Here is an 11,386-nt window from a genome sequence, read left to right as displayed (position 1 = left end):
GAAGTGACGAGTGACTGACCTTTGCAAATGCCTGACGTACAGTAATGTTTACCCCTTGTTCATGATATCCTGAAAAACTCAGAACTGCGCCAATTTTTTTCTTCGATGACCTTCTCGCCACCCAAGAATCGAGGTTTTTCGGAATTCTTTTGAATGTTGCAATTTTTATTCTGTTAATTTATAAATAGACGATTCCTCTTGACCCAGTTATGCCCTCGGTCACAGCATCGAAATTAGATCGTTCCGTGAGGAGTGACGGTTTATTTTTTCCCCAGATTTCGTGCACACAAAAAAATTACCTTCACCGGTTCCACATTTAGAAAAAAAATAATCTTGACAATTAATTTTTCTTTTGAAAAACGATTTCAGGCAGATATTTTCGGCATTCAGTTGGGAAAATTTTCTTCAGGGCAACGGGTACTGAAAATTCAGTAGTAAAAAATGGTGGATCAATTTTTAAAGCAGTTGGCCATTTTCTTTCCGAATTTGTATGAATCAAGTAGATAAATTGCCGATTTTTAATTGAAGTCCCAAAGAATTTTTCATGGAAGCTCCAAAATTCATGGAATCCTCAAATTCCAGTTGAATTACCCCGCCAAAATCACTGAAGTGATTGAATTATTTCAGACAGAACAAGAATTTCCGGAATTCACCACTGAAAATGGAACGGATAATTTGGAAAAGCCAATTATCATCGCACGGGGTTAATCCATTGAAAATATTGTTGAATCAATTGAAGTCTCAATGAATGAATTGAAATCAATAATTTTCGAATAACTCCAGACGATGATGAGGATGTCTAGGTGTTGTGATAGTTATTCCCCTCGTAGGGAGACGCGAGTGGAGTCACTGGAATCGATATGGGAGTCTTCAGTAGTGAGGACGCTGATCCCTCCCGGAGGTAAATTGAAACTTATGAGTTTTTCTCCAGTTACTCTGGAAGGACTTACCCCTGGTGGAGGGTGCGGGTGCGCAGGAGCATCAGAGGGTTGACGGTTGGTCGGAGGATCGCTGGAAGGAGGTTCATTGGTCGAAGAGGGGGAGCTGGTGAACATCCTGAGGGATTTCATTGTCCGCCATTCCTCTTCGTGGATAAGGAGCTCTAAATAGAGAGCTCATATATTCCGAGGAAATCGCCTGATCTTCATTCACCTTTTTTATGCTCACGAATATCTCGAGGACATTGAAGATATCGATAGCTCTGAGTCTTAAATCAATCGTAATTATAGAAAAAAATGTTTTTTTTTCTTTAATGGCTCGGGTGAAAAAAGATTTTCTTCTGCTTTATAAGCCGAACATTAAGGCAACACAACAGTGACATATTACAAGAAATAAAAAAGGAGGAAGGAATGGCTGTTATTATTTTTTTTAGCGACACGCATACCCCCTATTTTCCATTCTTCGAGCCACTCTGAAAAATATTTTTCTACATCACTTTACAACTCTCAGGGATTTGAAGAATCAAATAATTTCAGGGAAGTTATTTATTTATTTAGGATTGAAGTATCGGCGAAATCCCCGAGGATATCACTGCGGTGGGTCGCAGCGCTGATCTTATGAGGCCCCCGTACACCTGGTCGCGAGCACCGTTTTGGGCCCATAAACAAGAATTTGTCAGGCCTCCTGCGGAAAAGGACCGACACTTATTCACTGTTCGATTCCATCCCCACGCACATATTTTTACAACTGGGGGACAAGAAGTCCCGGCAGACTGATTTTCCAAATTTCACGCCCATTATCCATTGTTGGGTGAGGGTATAGAAAGGAGAATCGTATTGACCTTATGACAAAAGTTGTTGACTCGTGCATCTGAGGAGACTGTCTATTTCACCTCGGGGAGCAAACAGCTTCCTGACGCTTGCTATTTCAACATGCAATTGCAATAAACAGCGGAGACTAAGAGTTCATGAAATAATATCAAAATATTTCCCTCTTTGCATCATTCATTACAATTTAATCTTCTAATTTTTTTATTTTTCAAAAACGCACCAAAAAGCAAAAACAAAAAGTTCACAAACTTGAAAAAACGAGATACCCGGGTAAAAAAAAATTGTAATCGGAATATTTTTGCCAAATTTTGGAAAAAATATTCCGATTACATTTTTTTTATTTTTTATTATTACAAAAAATTGTAATCGGAATATTTTTTCCAAAATTTGGAAAAAATATTCCGATTACAATTTTTTTATTTTTTAAAACCCGGGTATCGTTATCACTAGGTTATCACGACTCTTCAACAATCCCAAGTGATCGCTGGGATCATCAAAAAAAGGCAACTGAAAATAAAAAAAAAAATCCTGATTAATACGCAATACATGTGTGAACAAGCTCGTGATGGGTTGTCGTTAATCCGGTTTTTACCGACATGACAATGCCAAAGCTCATTGGTATGTTAATAGTTCCAGAGGGATGATGTCAGCCCCCTGCATGAGCTGTATATTGGTTATATCGCCACGCCCGCCCGCCGCGAATCTAATATCAAAGCAACACGTCACTTTACGGTTAACGTACATAAGCCCTGGTGGAAGGCTCAAGGGGCTAAAACAGCCCAGTGTAATAGTTTTTGGGGGTCCGGGGCTTTTCTCGTGGCCTCCGTTGACGTCCGCCGGATCTGACCCCCAGCACTATGACAAGTATATTAAGGCGAGCGTTTATATCAATTAGGCGACGACGTTTTTAGGAAGAAGGGTGGAACACTCCCCCTTACTACCCCTTGCACCCTCCCAAACTACCTCCCCCATCACCCCATGACTTCAGTCTCTCTGGCATTAGCACACCCATGGAGTATCAACCCCTCATGCTGGGAATGGCTTTCTGAGGATCAACCGCCGATTTTTTAACACCTCGATGATGCACACGTGTGCTTGTCCGTGCTCGAGGAATCACGATGATTTTCATATTAAAAATCTGGGGTTGAGGAGCCGAGGTTGATTGATTGGCGGATTTTGTGGTTCCCTTGGAAGGTTGAAAAATCGAAACTCCACTGAGGGAATGATTTGATGTAATTAATTTATGATTCATCTTGAAAATTGAAGGGAATTTTTTCGATTAAAAATTGATTGTCAGGAGAATTGAACTTGAATTTAGTTTCAATCGAAATCGAAAGTAAGTTTAATAATTATCTGTTTACTCAGAGAAATTTATTCTGTCGTGATTTTTGTTTGACTCACTTCTACTCAGGACATGAATTCTCTCGTGATTTATTAGTTCGACGTTAGTTCCTTCTTCGTTGGTTTCACCTAGTCGACGGGGATGCAGAAGAGGGAGTGGAACAGGGCATCGATCGATCTTCCGATGGTTTTTCCATTGTTCTCGATCGTGTACGGAATTGGGAGACAGATAGGCGTCAGTCCATGCCGCAACGGAAGCATGGGACACGCCTATTTAGCGCCTATTTAGGGAACACTAACTTCAGCTGGTCGATGCAATGTTAAATGGTTTTCAACGACAAACTTTCGCAACGGTTTCAACCACCGTGGAGCATTCTTCAACCGAGAAAATAGATCCCCGAAGATCTCGGGAAAGTTCATAATGTACCCCCGCAAGTTTTCATTTTTCCACTTCGCGATTCATTTCATTATCCAATCGCAATAAAATCCTCGCTGAAAGAAAAAAAAATTCAATCCAAAAGTCGATAATTAAATTTATTTAAAAAAATTTCAGGGTTCAACTCAGTTGAAGAAATTCTTCATTCATTAATACAATTGCACGTGGTGCTGATAATTCAGTGATTATAATAAAAAATATTAATTAAATGGAACAAGAAAAATTGTTAATGTGAAATTATCGAATTGTTTTCTTGAAATTGATACAATGTCAGTTCGAGAGTTTTTAAACACCCGGGTAAAAAAATTGTAATCAAAATATGTTTTCCAAATTCTTCAAAAATATTTTGAAAAATTTTTCAAAACCTTTCCCAAAAACAAAATTCTTTTGTTTACCTTATTTTTCTGTTTAATAAAAAAAAAATTCTGAAAAGTTTTCCAGAAATTTTTTGAAAATTTGGAAAAAAATATTCTGATTACAATTTTTTTTACCCGCGTAATTAAACCGGGGGAAATTCGAGGAATTATAAAAAAATGAAATAAAGATTTTCAATGGATTCAGATGAATGACCAGAAATGAAAAGCACTTTGCCAAATGAATCCATAAAATCATCATGCTCAATCGAGCAAATAACCTCGGAATACGGGAGTAGTTCTCTCCACCGTAAAAAATCCAATCTCTGTTGACAAATATGAGATTAAAATTGATGCAACGACAGTACCCGAAGGTCAGGATGTCACGACAGAGAATTTCAGTGGTTGGATGACAGAATGTGCCTCCATTGTCGATAGAAAAAGGTATCGTTAAAAGGGGCGTATAAATCCCGGCGATATATATTTTTCTATTTAGCATCATTTCTCGCACCTTCGATAGTTTCCTTTTTACACGTCTCGACAATGCCAGAGAATTTTCCGGCTTCGACGGGAGCTTTCGCCTTCCTAAATGCCAGACAATGAATTGGAACACATCCCTCCGGGGTGACACCGCTTTTTCGCATGGGACAATACCTTAAACATCCGGTCAATCCAGAAAAGGGATTCAATCGAGGTGAGTAACATCTCTCGTCTCTCTCCGGTATTTTTTTTTTCTTCGTGTTGCGCCGTGTAATTGTGGTCGTGTTCTTTTTTATTGGTGACTTTTTACCGCTTCCGGACAATGACCGTGTTTTGGGCAATTTTCGTCATGGATCCGACGATTGTGCCACTTCCTCAATAAAATTTTCCCGAGAACAGGTCACACCGGGAGAAATTCATTCAAAAATTAGACTGCCCAATAATAAAATCCCGTTTTTACTGATCAGAAAATATGAGAATTTATCTGAAAATAAAAATCGAATTAATTATGTGAAAGCTCACAAAAAAAAATTCAAGAATTGAAACCACAATTATAAACACAATTATATGAGTTTGAATTTTAATTCAGAATTTTTATAATACAAGCTTGAATTTTTATATTAATTTTCCAAAAATTTCAATAACGTAAGAAATTCAGTGCCCGTTAATTGAAATTAAATTCAAACTGATGTAATTGAAAATTCAAATGACTTTCCGTATTACAGGAAGAAAATGTGTAATTCTATTAAAGACAATCTCTGGTGGTTAAGCTGGGCTGGCAGAGTGGATTATTTAGAGGCCACAATGTTGATCAAAGAATCCCGGAGAATGATTTTTCACCCTCGATGAGGCAGGGGGGAAGGAAGCTGGAAGTTATACCGTCGGCATCGACTCAGTGAGGTCAACCCCTCCTGGGGCACCTGGGCAAAGGCGTGGCCTTTCAGCTGTGGTCGATAGAATACTCCTGGTCCAACCTCTCCAATCCTCACACCAACTCCCTTCTCTAATTACGCAGCAAGCCTTTTTTTTCCATTCCTCATCGGCTAGGGAAAAATCTCGGAATAGATCTCGCGAGTGGGCGACGGATGAATGCGAAATAATGTATTGACTCGTGACGTAGGTAATGGAAACGTAGAGCTCACTACGTCAGCCCGATTGGATTTAAGTGCTGGCTTGTGTTACCGGATGCTTTCGTAATAGCATTTCTGCCTCGGGATCCCACTCCAATATAACTCATAATTAATCGCCACCAGCTTTTGTTGCCAATCGTGTCTATGAGCTTCAGATCATTCGCCACGCGACAATTCCTCGATTATTTGGAATGTTCAATAATTTCCTGAGGGAATTGTAATTTCTGCGGCAGGGAATTTTAATCTGACTTAGAGGGATAATACATCGTTGTTACAAATTTAATTTCAAGTAAAAAATGATAAATGATTTGAAGTGAAATTTTTTAACGAAATAAATTATTAAAGTCGCGGGAAATTACGCGTCAGTCAAATTATTTGAGTATTCTGGTAATTCTCTATTTCTGGGTCTACGGGCGATGAAAAATATGAAAATGATTCATCAGAATTTTTTCGGCATCATTGCATTAACAAATAAAAGGAATTTGTATTAGATTCAATTGATTATAATTTTTGGGTATGAATAAAATTCCTTGAGTATTTGACTCTCCATCATCCAGAGTTCAATCCTCTGGATCTACCACTCATCATCGAACCATTTCCAACGCTCGAGTATCCGGAAATATTAATGCGTCTGTTTCTCAAGTGAAAATTACATAATAATCTATTTTTGGTATTAAACATCAGCATCGTGCATGCTATCACCGCCCCAAAAATAATCCCCGCGAAATTGTTTTATAAATACCTCAGTGGACTCTAATGAGAAATAAAATTTCCTGATGACTAATTGTCAGGGCAGTGACACTGAATTGAATTAAAGAGGAAAATTTCAGTTGTCGCGAAAATTCAATGAAATTTTCCAGTTCATGTGAATTTCTGAAAAATATAAAATAATTATTATAAAATAATTATTATGGTACTATAATTTTTTTTCTTGCTGTCTGATAAAATGGAGAAATAGATACTGCTTCTGGGAGTGTGATTCAGGATTTTGTGGGGCATTTATCGAGGGATATTTACCACAATTTAACCAAAAAGGTGGATCACTGGGGAGAAATTGGTTGAAGGCTGGCGTTTAACGAGCTTAGCGACGCCACGTCGCACCCAGCATTGTTGGCTGCTTTCTGAAAAAAAAAGGATCTTTCAAGCCCAGAGTGTACACAATGTACATCAACTGGATATTTTCAGTGTTGGGAGAAATATTTCGAGGGAAATTGAGCGAATAATCGAATACAACTCGCACCAACGCCTCGAGGACAACTGATGTGTTTCCTTCAAACACCAAACCATGACCAACTGGGAGACAAATCCAGGGATAATCCTGGCTGGTTTGTGGTACAATGAGGTCCTTGGTGGAAAACATACTGCACTGGGTAAATATCTGGGCTTTTCAATTCTTTATTCCCAGGAAGTGAATTTTTTTGGATCTTAATTCATTTGCTCTCACACATTTCTAATCAATCGGCTGTGAGAGATATTTCTTATTTTTTTATTTAAGGATTAAGGGAGATATCGAAATGATTATAATACCCTTTTTCGTAGTCCTCAATGAGCTCTCCAAAAAAGATTCCGACAAAATTTTCGCGATTTCCCTTAATTCCGTAGATTTTTCGAAAAACTCACTGGCAATCAAAATCGTCGATATCGTTTTACCTTTCCTTTCGGTTGTGACTCCTGTGAATCCTGTGGGAAAATGGGCAAAAAAAACCATGGGTATTTTATCCTCAGTAAATTCCAGCAATGAAAAATAATTTTCCCCAGCAATTGCAATATGTGCAGTATGCAAAGCAAGGAGAACCTCCCCTTTATCAATGGGAGCATCGGCTAATGGATGACGCGCGTGCAGCGTTCAAACTGTCGTGCCCATTGTCACGGTTTTATATCGAAGAGAAAGAGGAGGTAGTGAATGCGAGGGTGGGAAAAATTATTAAGTGCCTCGGAGGTTGTTGAATACCCACTGGCAGGGTGTGATGGGCCTGTGGGGCTTTTTCACACGTGCCTCCAACGTCTAAATTAGCCTGTTCGGCATTGACTTATCGTTATCGTTAACCGATCAAAACCCACGCATTTCCCGGGCTTGTACTCCCCTTCATTGTTTACTCACTGACACGCTTTTACCATGATCCTGCCGTTTACACGGAATTTTCGACAATTTTGAGCTTTGATTTCGCTCGCCATTCGATCTTACTCTATTGAGATTAATCGTGGAATAGACTCAAATAATTCTGTTCTCATTTTACTGCAGCTTTTGGGGCGATTTATGGGTTACACTGGAATAGGATAGAATAAAATTCCAGGACATGGACGATAAATTAATATTCATTTACCATTTATAATTACACGGATAAAAAAATTGTAATCAAAATTTTTTTGAAATTTTCAAAAAATTTCTAGAAAACTTTTCAGAATTTTTTTTTATGAAACAATAAAAAATCGGAACGGAACAATTTTATTTTTAAAGGTTTTGAAAAATTTTTCGAAAATTGAAAAAGTAAGAAAACAACAGTATAATTAAAAGAAAAAATTATATTCGCAAAAATATCTAGGAAATTATTAAAAAAATTTTCCGACACACATTTTTTAAAAATTTTTCAACAAATCTTGTGAAAATTTCCAGAAGGAATTTTCTGAGTTCTTTACAATTTTCAGTTACGAAATTCCTGATTTTTGGGATTAAAAATAAAAATTAAATCGTGAAATAAAAGATAATTCTCGGAGAGTCACCCCTTTTTGTTCGGCGACGATAAATAAGCTTGGAGAATTATGAAATGAAGAATTGAGACAACTCAGAAATGAAAAACGAATTAGTTTTCCGTTGGTTCCTCTATCGATTAAGCAATCTTAATACATCGCTGAGCCGCAACGTACCATAAAGCAGAACGGAACCGGAAACTATCTATTCTTACCGAGGAATATGTTCTCTGCCGAGGATTTTGCAGTTGTGGTAGTTGGAATTTTCGCTTTGATTAATCACACGATTTTTTTCACCGCGGTGAACCGACTCTCGTCGATGCCTCCAAAATCCCCGGGCGTTTCCGTCTCTCCATCACTACCTTCTCCATTTTTCTCCTCTTCCATCATCTCCCTCTTCCCCTCCAGCCTCACCCCCATTTTTAACTCTTCCCAGTTTTCACCGACATTTATGGAGAATTCGAAAACCCGCTGTGAGAAATAAAATTAATTTTATCCGAATAATAAATTAAATCACATAAATTTACGCAGCAGAAGCAAATTCATTCGACAGAACGATTTTTTTTCTCAGAGTAGAGCAATTGCAATTTCTTCATCAACGAATCAATTAAATACTTAAATAATCAATTATTTCCATGAATTTAATGATGAATCGATAATTGAGGCTTTTAATTAATTGAAAAATGCTAATTCCCCCCGCGAAATGCTATTTCTTCGAATTACCATGAAAAACAAGAAATTTAGTGAACGTTTAAAATAAAAATTTTGAGACAATCGGCAACTCGGGGGCATTAGGACTGAAATGAGAATAAAAGTAATTAAATATTGCCTCGTGGAATAAAAGAAATTGGTTGAAGAGGCGCTAAGACAGGCACGCACTGGAGTTCAGGTTTTGTTCTGATCGATATCAATTAGGCAGCTCCTTCCGGTCGCGTGACTGCACCACCCTGAAATCATCCCCCGTGATGTGCCACGAGGCCGCGATCCACCCCCAGCACTCTCCTTTCAAAAACCTTCAACTTCCGGCTTGTATTGCCAGCAATTGACGAACAATAGAGTGGAACCTTTTAACGCCTGCTATCTTCTTTCCTCATCAGGTGAGCAGCCGTAATTAGGACAACTGAGAATGGACAACCCAACTATTTCGCACGACCTTTCCATTCAAATTTATATCGGGTTATAGATTTTTGTAATCAGAAATTGATCAATTCTTTCTCACAATTTTCATAACATTCTGGGAAATAAAAATCATAGTATCGAGATACGAGAAAACAATTTAATGACTCGGATAAAAAAAAATGTAATCGAAATATTTTTTTCCAAATTTTCCAAAAATTTCTGGAAAACTTTTCAGAAATTTTTTTTTTTTTTAATAATCGGGAAACAAAATAATTGTATTTCTGGGAAATGTTTTGAGAAATTTCTCAAAAATTTGTTTCGGAAAATTTGTTTTTATAATTTGAAAAAATGTTCCGATTACAATTTTTTTTTACCCGGCAAATAAAATCCATAACAATATATTAGATTCGTCGGAATATTTGTGTTTACCACTGAAGAATTGGGGATGTTAATTCAATTCATTTTTTTTTCTGGGAATTGATGCTTTGAGGGTAAAAACGGACGTTAGTGTCCACTGAAGGGTTTTTCATCCAGCGGAAGGACTTCTACAAAACTTTCCAGCTCCAATCGTCCAGGCGTACACCTAGCATATCCCCATTCCTTTATCCAACATCGCCTGGGATTTCCACCCCATAGCGGAAACCAGCCAATAAAACACCCCCGGACGTAACTGCATTGTCCAACTTTTTTTTTTTTCAAGAATTTTTTACCCTCGCCTTCTTTCACTATCCTCCACTCTTCCCAACTCTTGTGTCCAACTATAGCTGATCCTGGATATAGTGAGGACAACGGTACACCCCCTCGATTACATTCGGAAATATTAGGGGACGTCCCGTTGCTCGACAAACTATCAATTTGTTTTCCTGTTGTATTGATTTGGGTAAAACTCCTGCTCGAGACACTGACTTTTTTAGTATCCTTTAGTTGTTGTCTCCAAGTCTAGTTTCCTCTCGAGGGTATAAGAATAGAATGACCAATGGAAATCGATACCCAACGGGCCCTCTCATCATCTTCATAACAATTTTTTTCAAATTTTTTACAAGCAACCCGCAAATTCAAAAAAACAACGCCAACAAAAAAGGGACTAGCCTTTCATTTTTTATAATTGACAGTTCATCAATTTTTTATATCAATTTACGATTGCCCTACACTCTCAAAAAACATTTGAAATTGAAATAAAATTACTTGGAAATGGTAAATATATTTTTTCAGAACAAAATATTTTCGGAGCAAAAATTTTTTCTGCAATTGCTATTCGAGGGAATGCATCAGGATAAATTTTCGTAGATATATTTCAATTTTTCCTCTAAGAAACTAGTCAGAGTCCGAATCAAGATAGCGCAGTCCATATAAATCATCCCCGAACTGAATGTTATCAGTCGGCTTCCGGTCCGTCGCACAGACATTTCGCACGACCATCGAATATTCCATATTATCCTTTTTTTTTCTTCCAATACTATTACGAAGCGAAACATATGCTGGCCGCTGTCCACTCCATTTACTCCGCTGCGTCATCTCCGCCCTTCCTCGAGAAATAACCAGCTAGGGTTATTCGGGGGTCAAAAACAGTCCAGTAAAAAAGCCCTCGCCTTTTATCATTATTAGAATTGCCCTGGCAGTGCTGATCAACTCGAAATTAAACAATGGAAAAAAGCCAGAGGACGCCAGACAACCGGGAAATCTAAACCGGTAACAAGATGGCGGCCTTCCGAAACGGAAACCGGAAACCTGTCACTCGAGCAGAGCCCGACTTCCGTCGTTGCCCTGAGGGAGGATTCACCGAATCCCCAGGGCTAAATATTTTTCATCTCCAAAAACAAAACGCGTCCCCAAAATAATTTCCAAATAATTTTAATATATAATAAATATATAAAAATATGTAAAATATATAAAAGTTCAGGAAATATTTTTCCAAGAGGATTTGTGAATCACGGAGTTATTTAATAACTTTATAAATTTTCTGATTAATCAGGACTCGAGAAATTATTGGAGAGGATCAGGATTATTGGACTGTACTCTCGACTTAGTAATTCCACCAAAAGAAAAAATCAGAATGCATAATTCCTTCAT

At 37.8% G+C, this 11,386-nt stretch overlaps 1 long non-coding RNA gene across 1 annotated transcript; it reads right to left on the bottom strand.

Annotated features, from left to right (window-relative positions):
* Positions 1–3,515: 3,515 nt before the first annotated feature.
* LOC105271454 (uncharacterized) lies at positions 3,516–5,250 on the bottom strand. Its single transcript, XR_892650.1, has 3 exons — positions 5,103–5,250; positions 4,411–4,863; positions 3,516–3,602 (listed from the first exon to the last, which is right to left on the bottom strand). It is a non-coding gene; the product is annotated as an uncharacterized lncRNA (long non-coding RNA).
* Positions 5,251–11,386: the final 6,136 nt, after the last annotated feature.

This window comes from Fopius arisanus, unplaced genomic scaffold (assembly GCF_000806365.1).
Source record: "Fopius arisanus strain USDA-PBARC FA_bdor unplaced genomic scaffold, ASM80636v1 scaffold00111, whole genome shotgun sequence".
In the NCBI taxonomy this organism is placed as follows: Eukaryota; Metazoa; Arthropoda; class Insecta; order Hymenoptera; family Braconidae; genus Fopius; species Fopius arisanus.
Note: the sequence above shows the minus strand (reverse complement) of the source record. Positions and strands in the feature narration are given on the sequence as shown.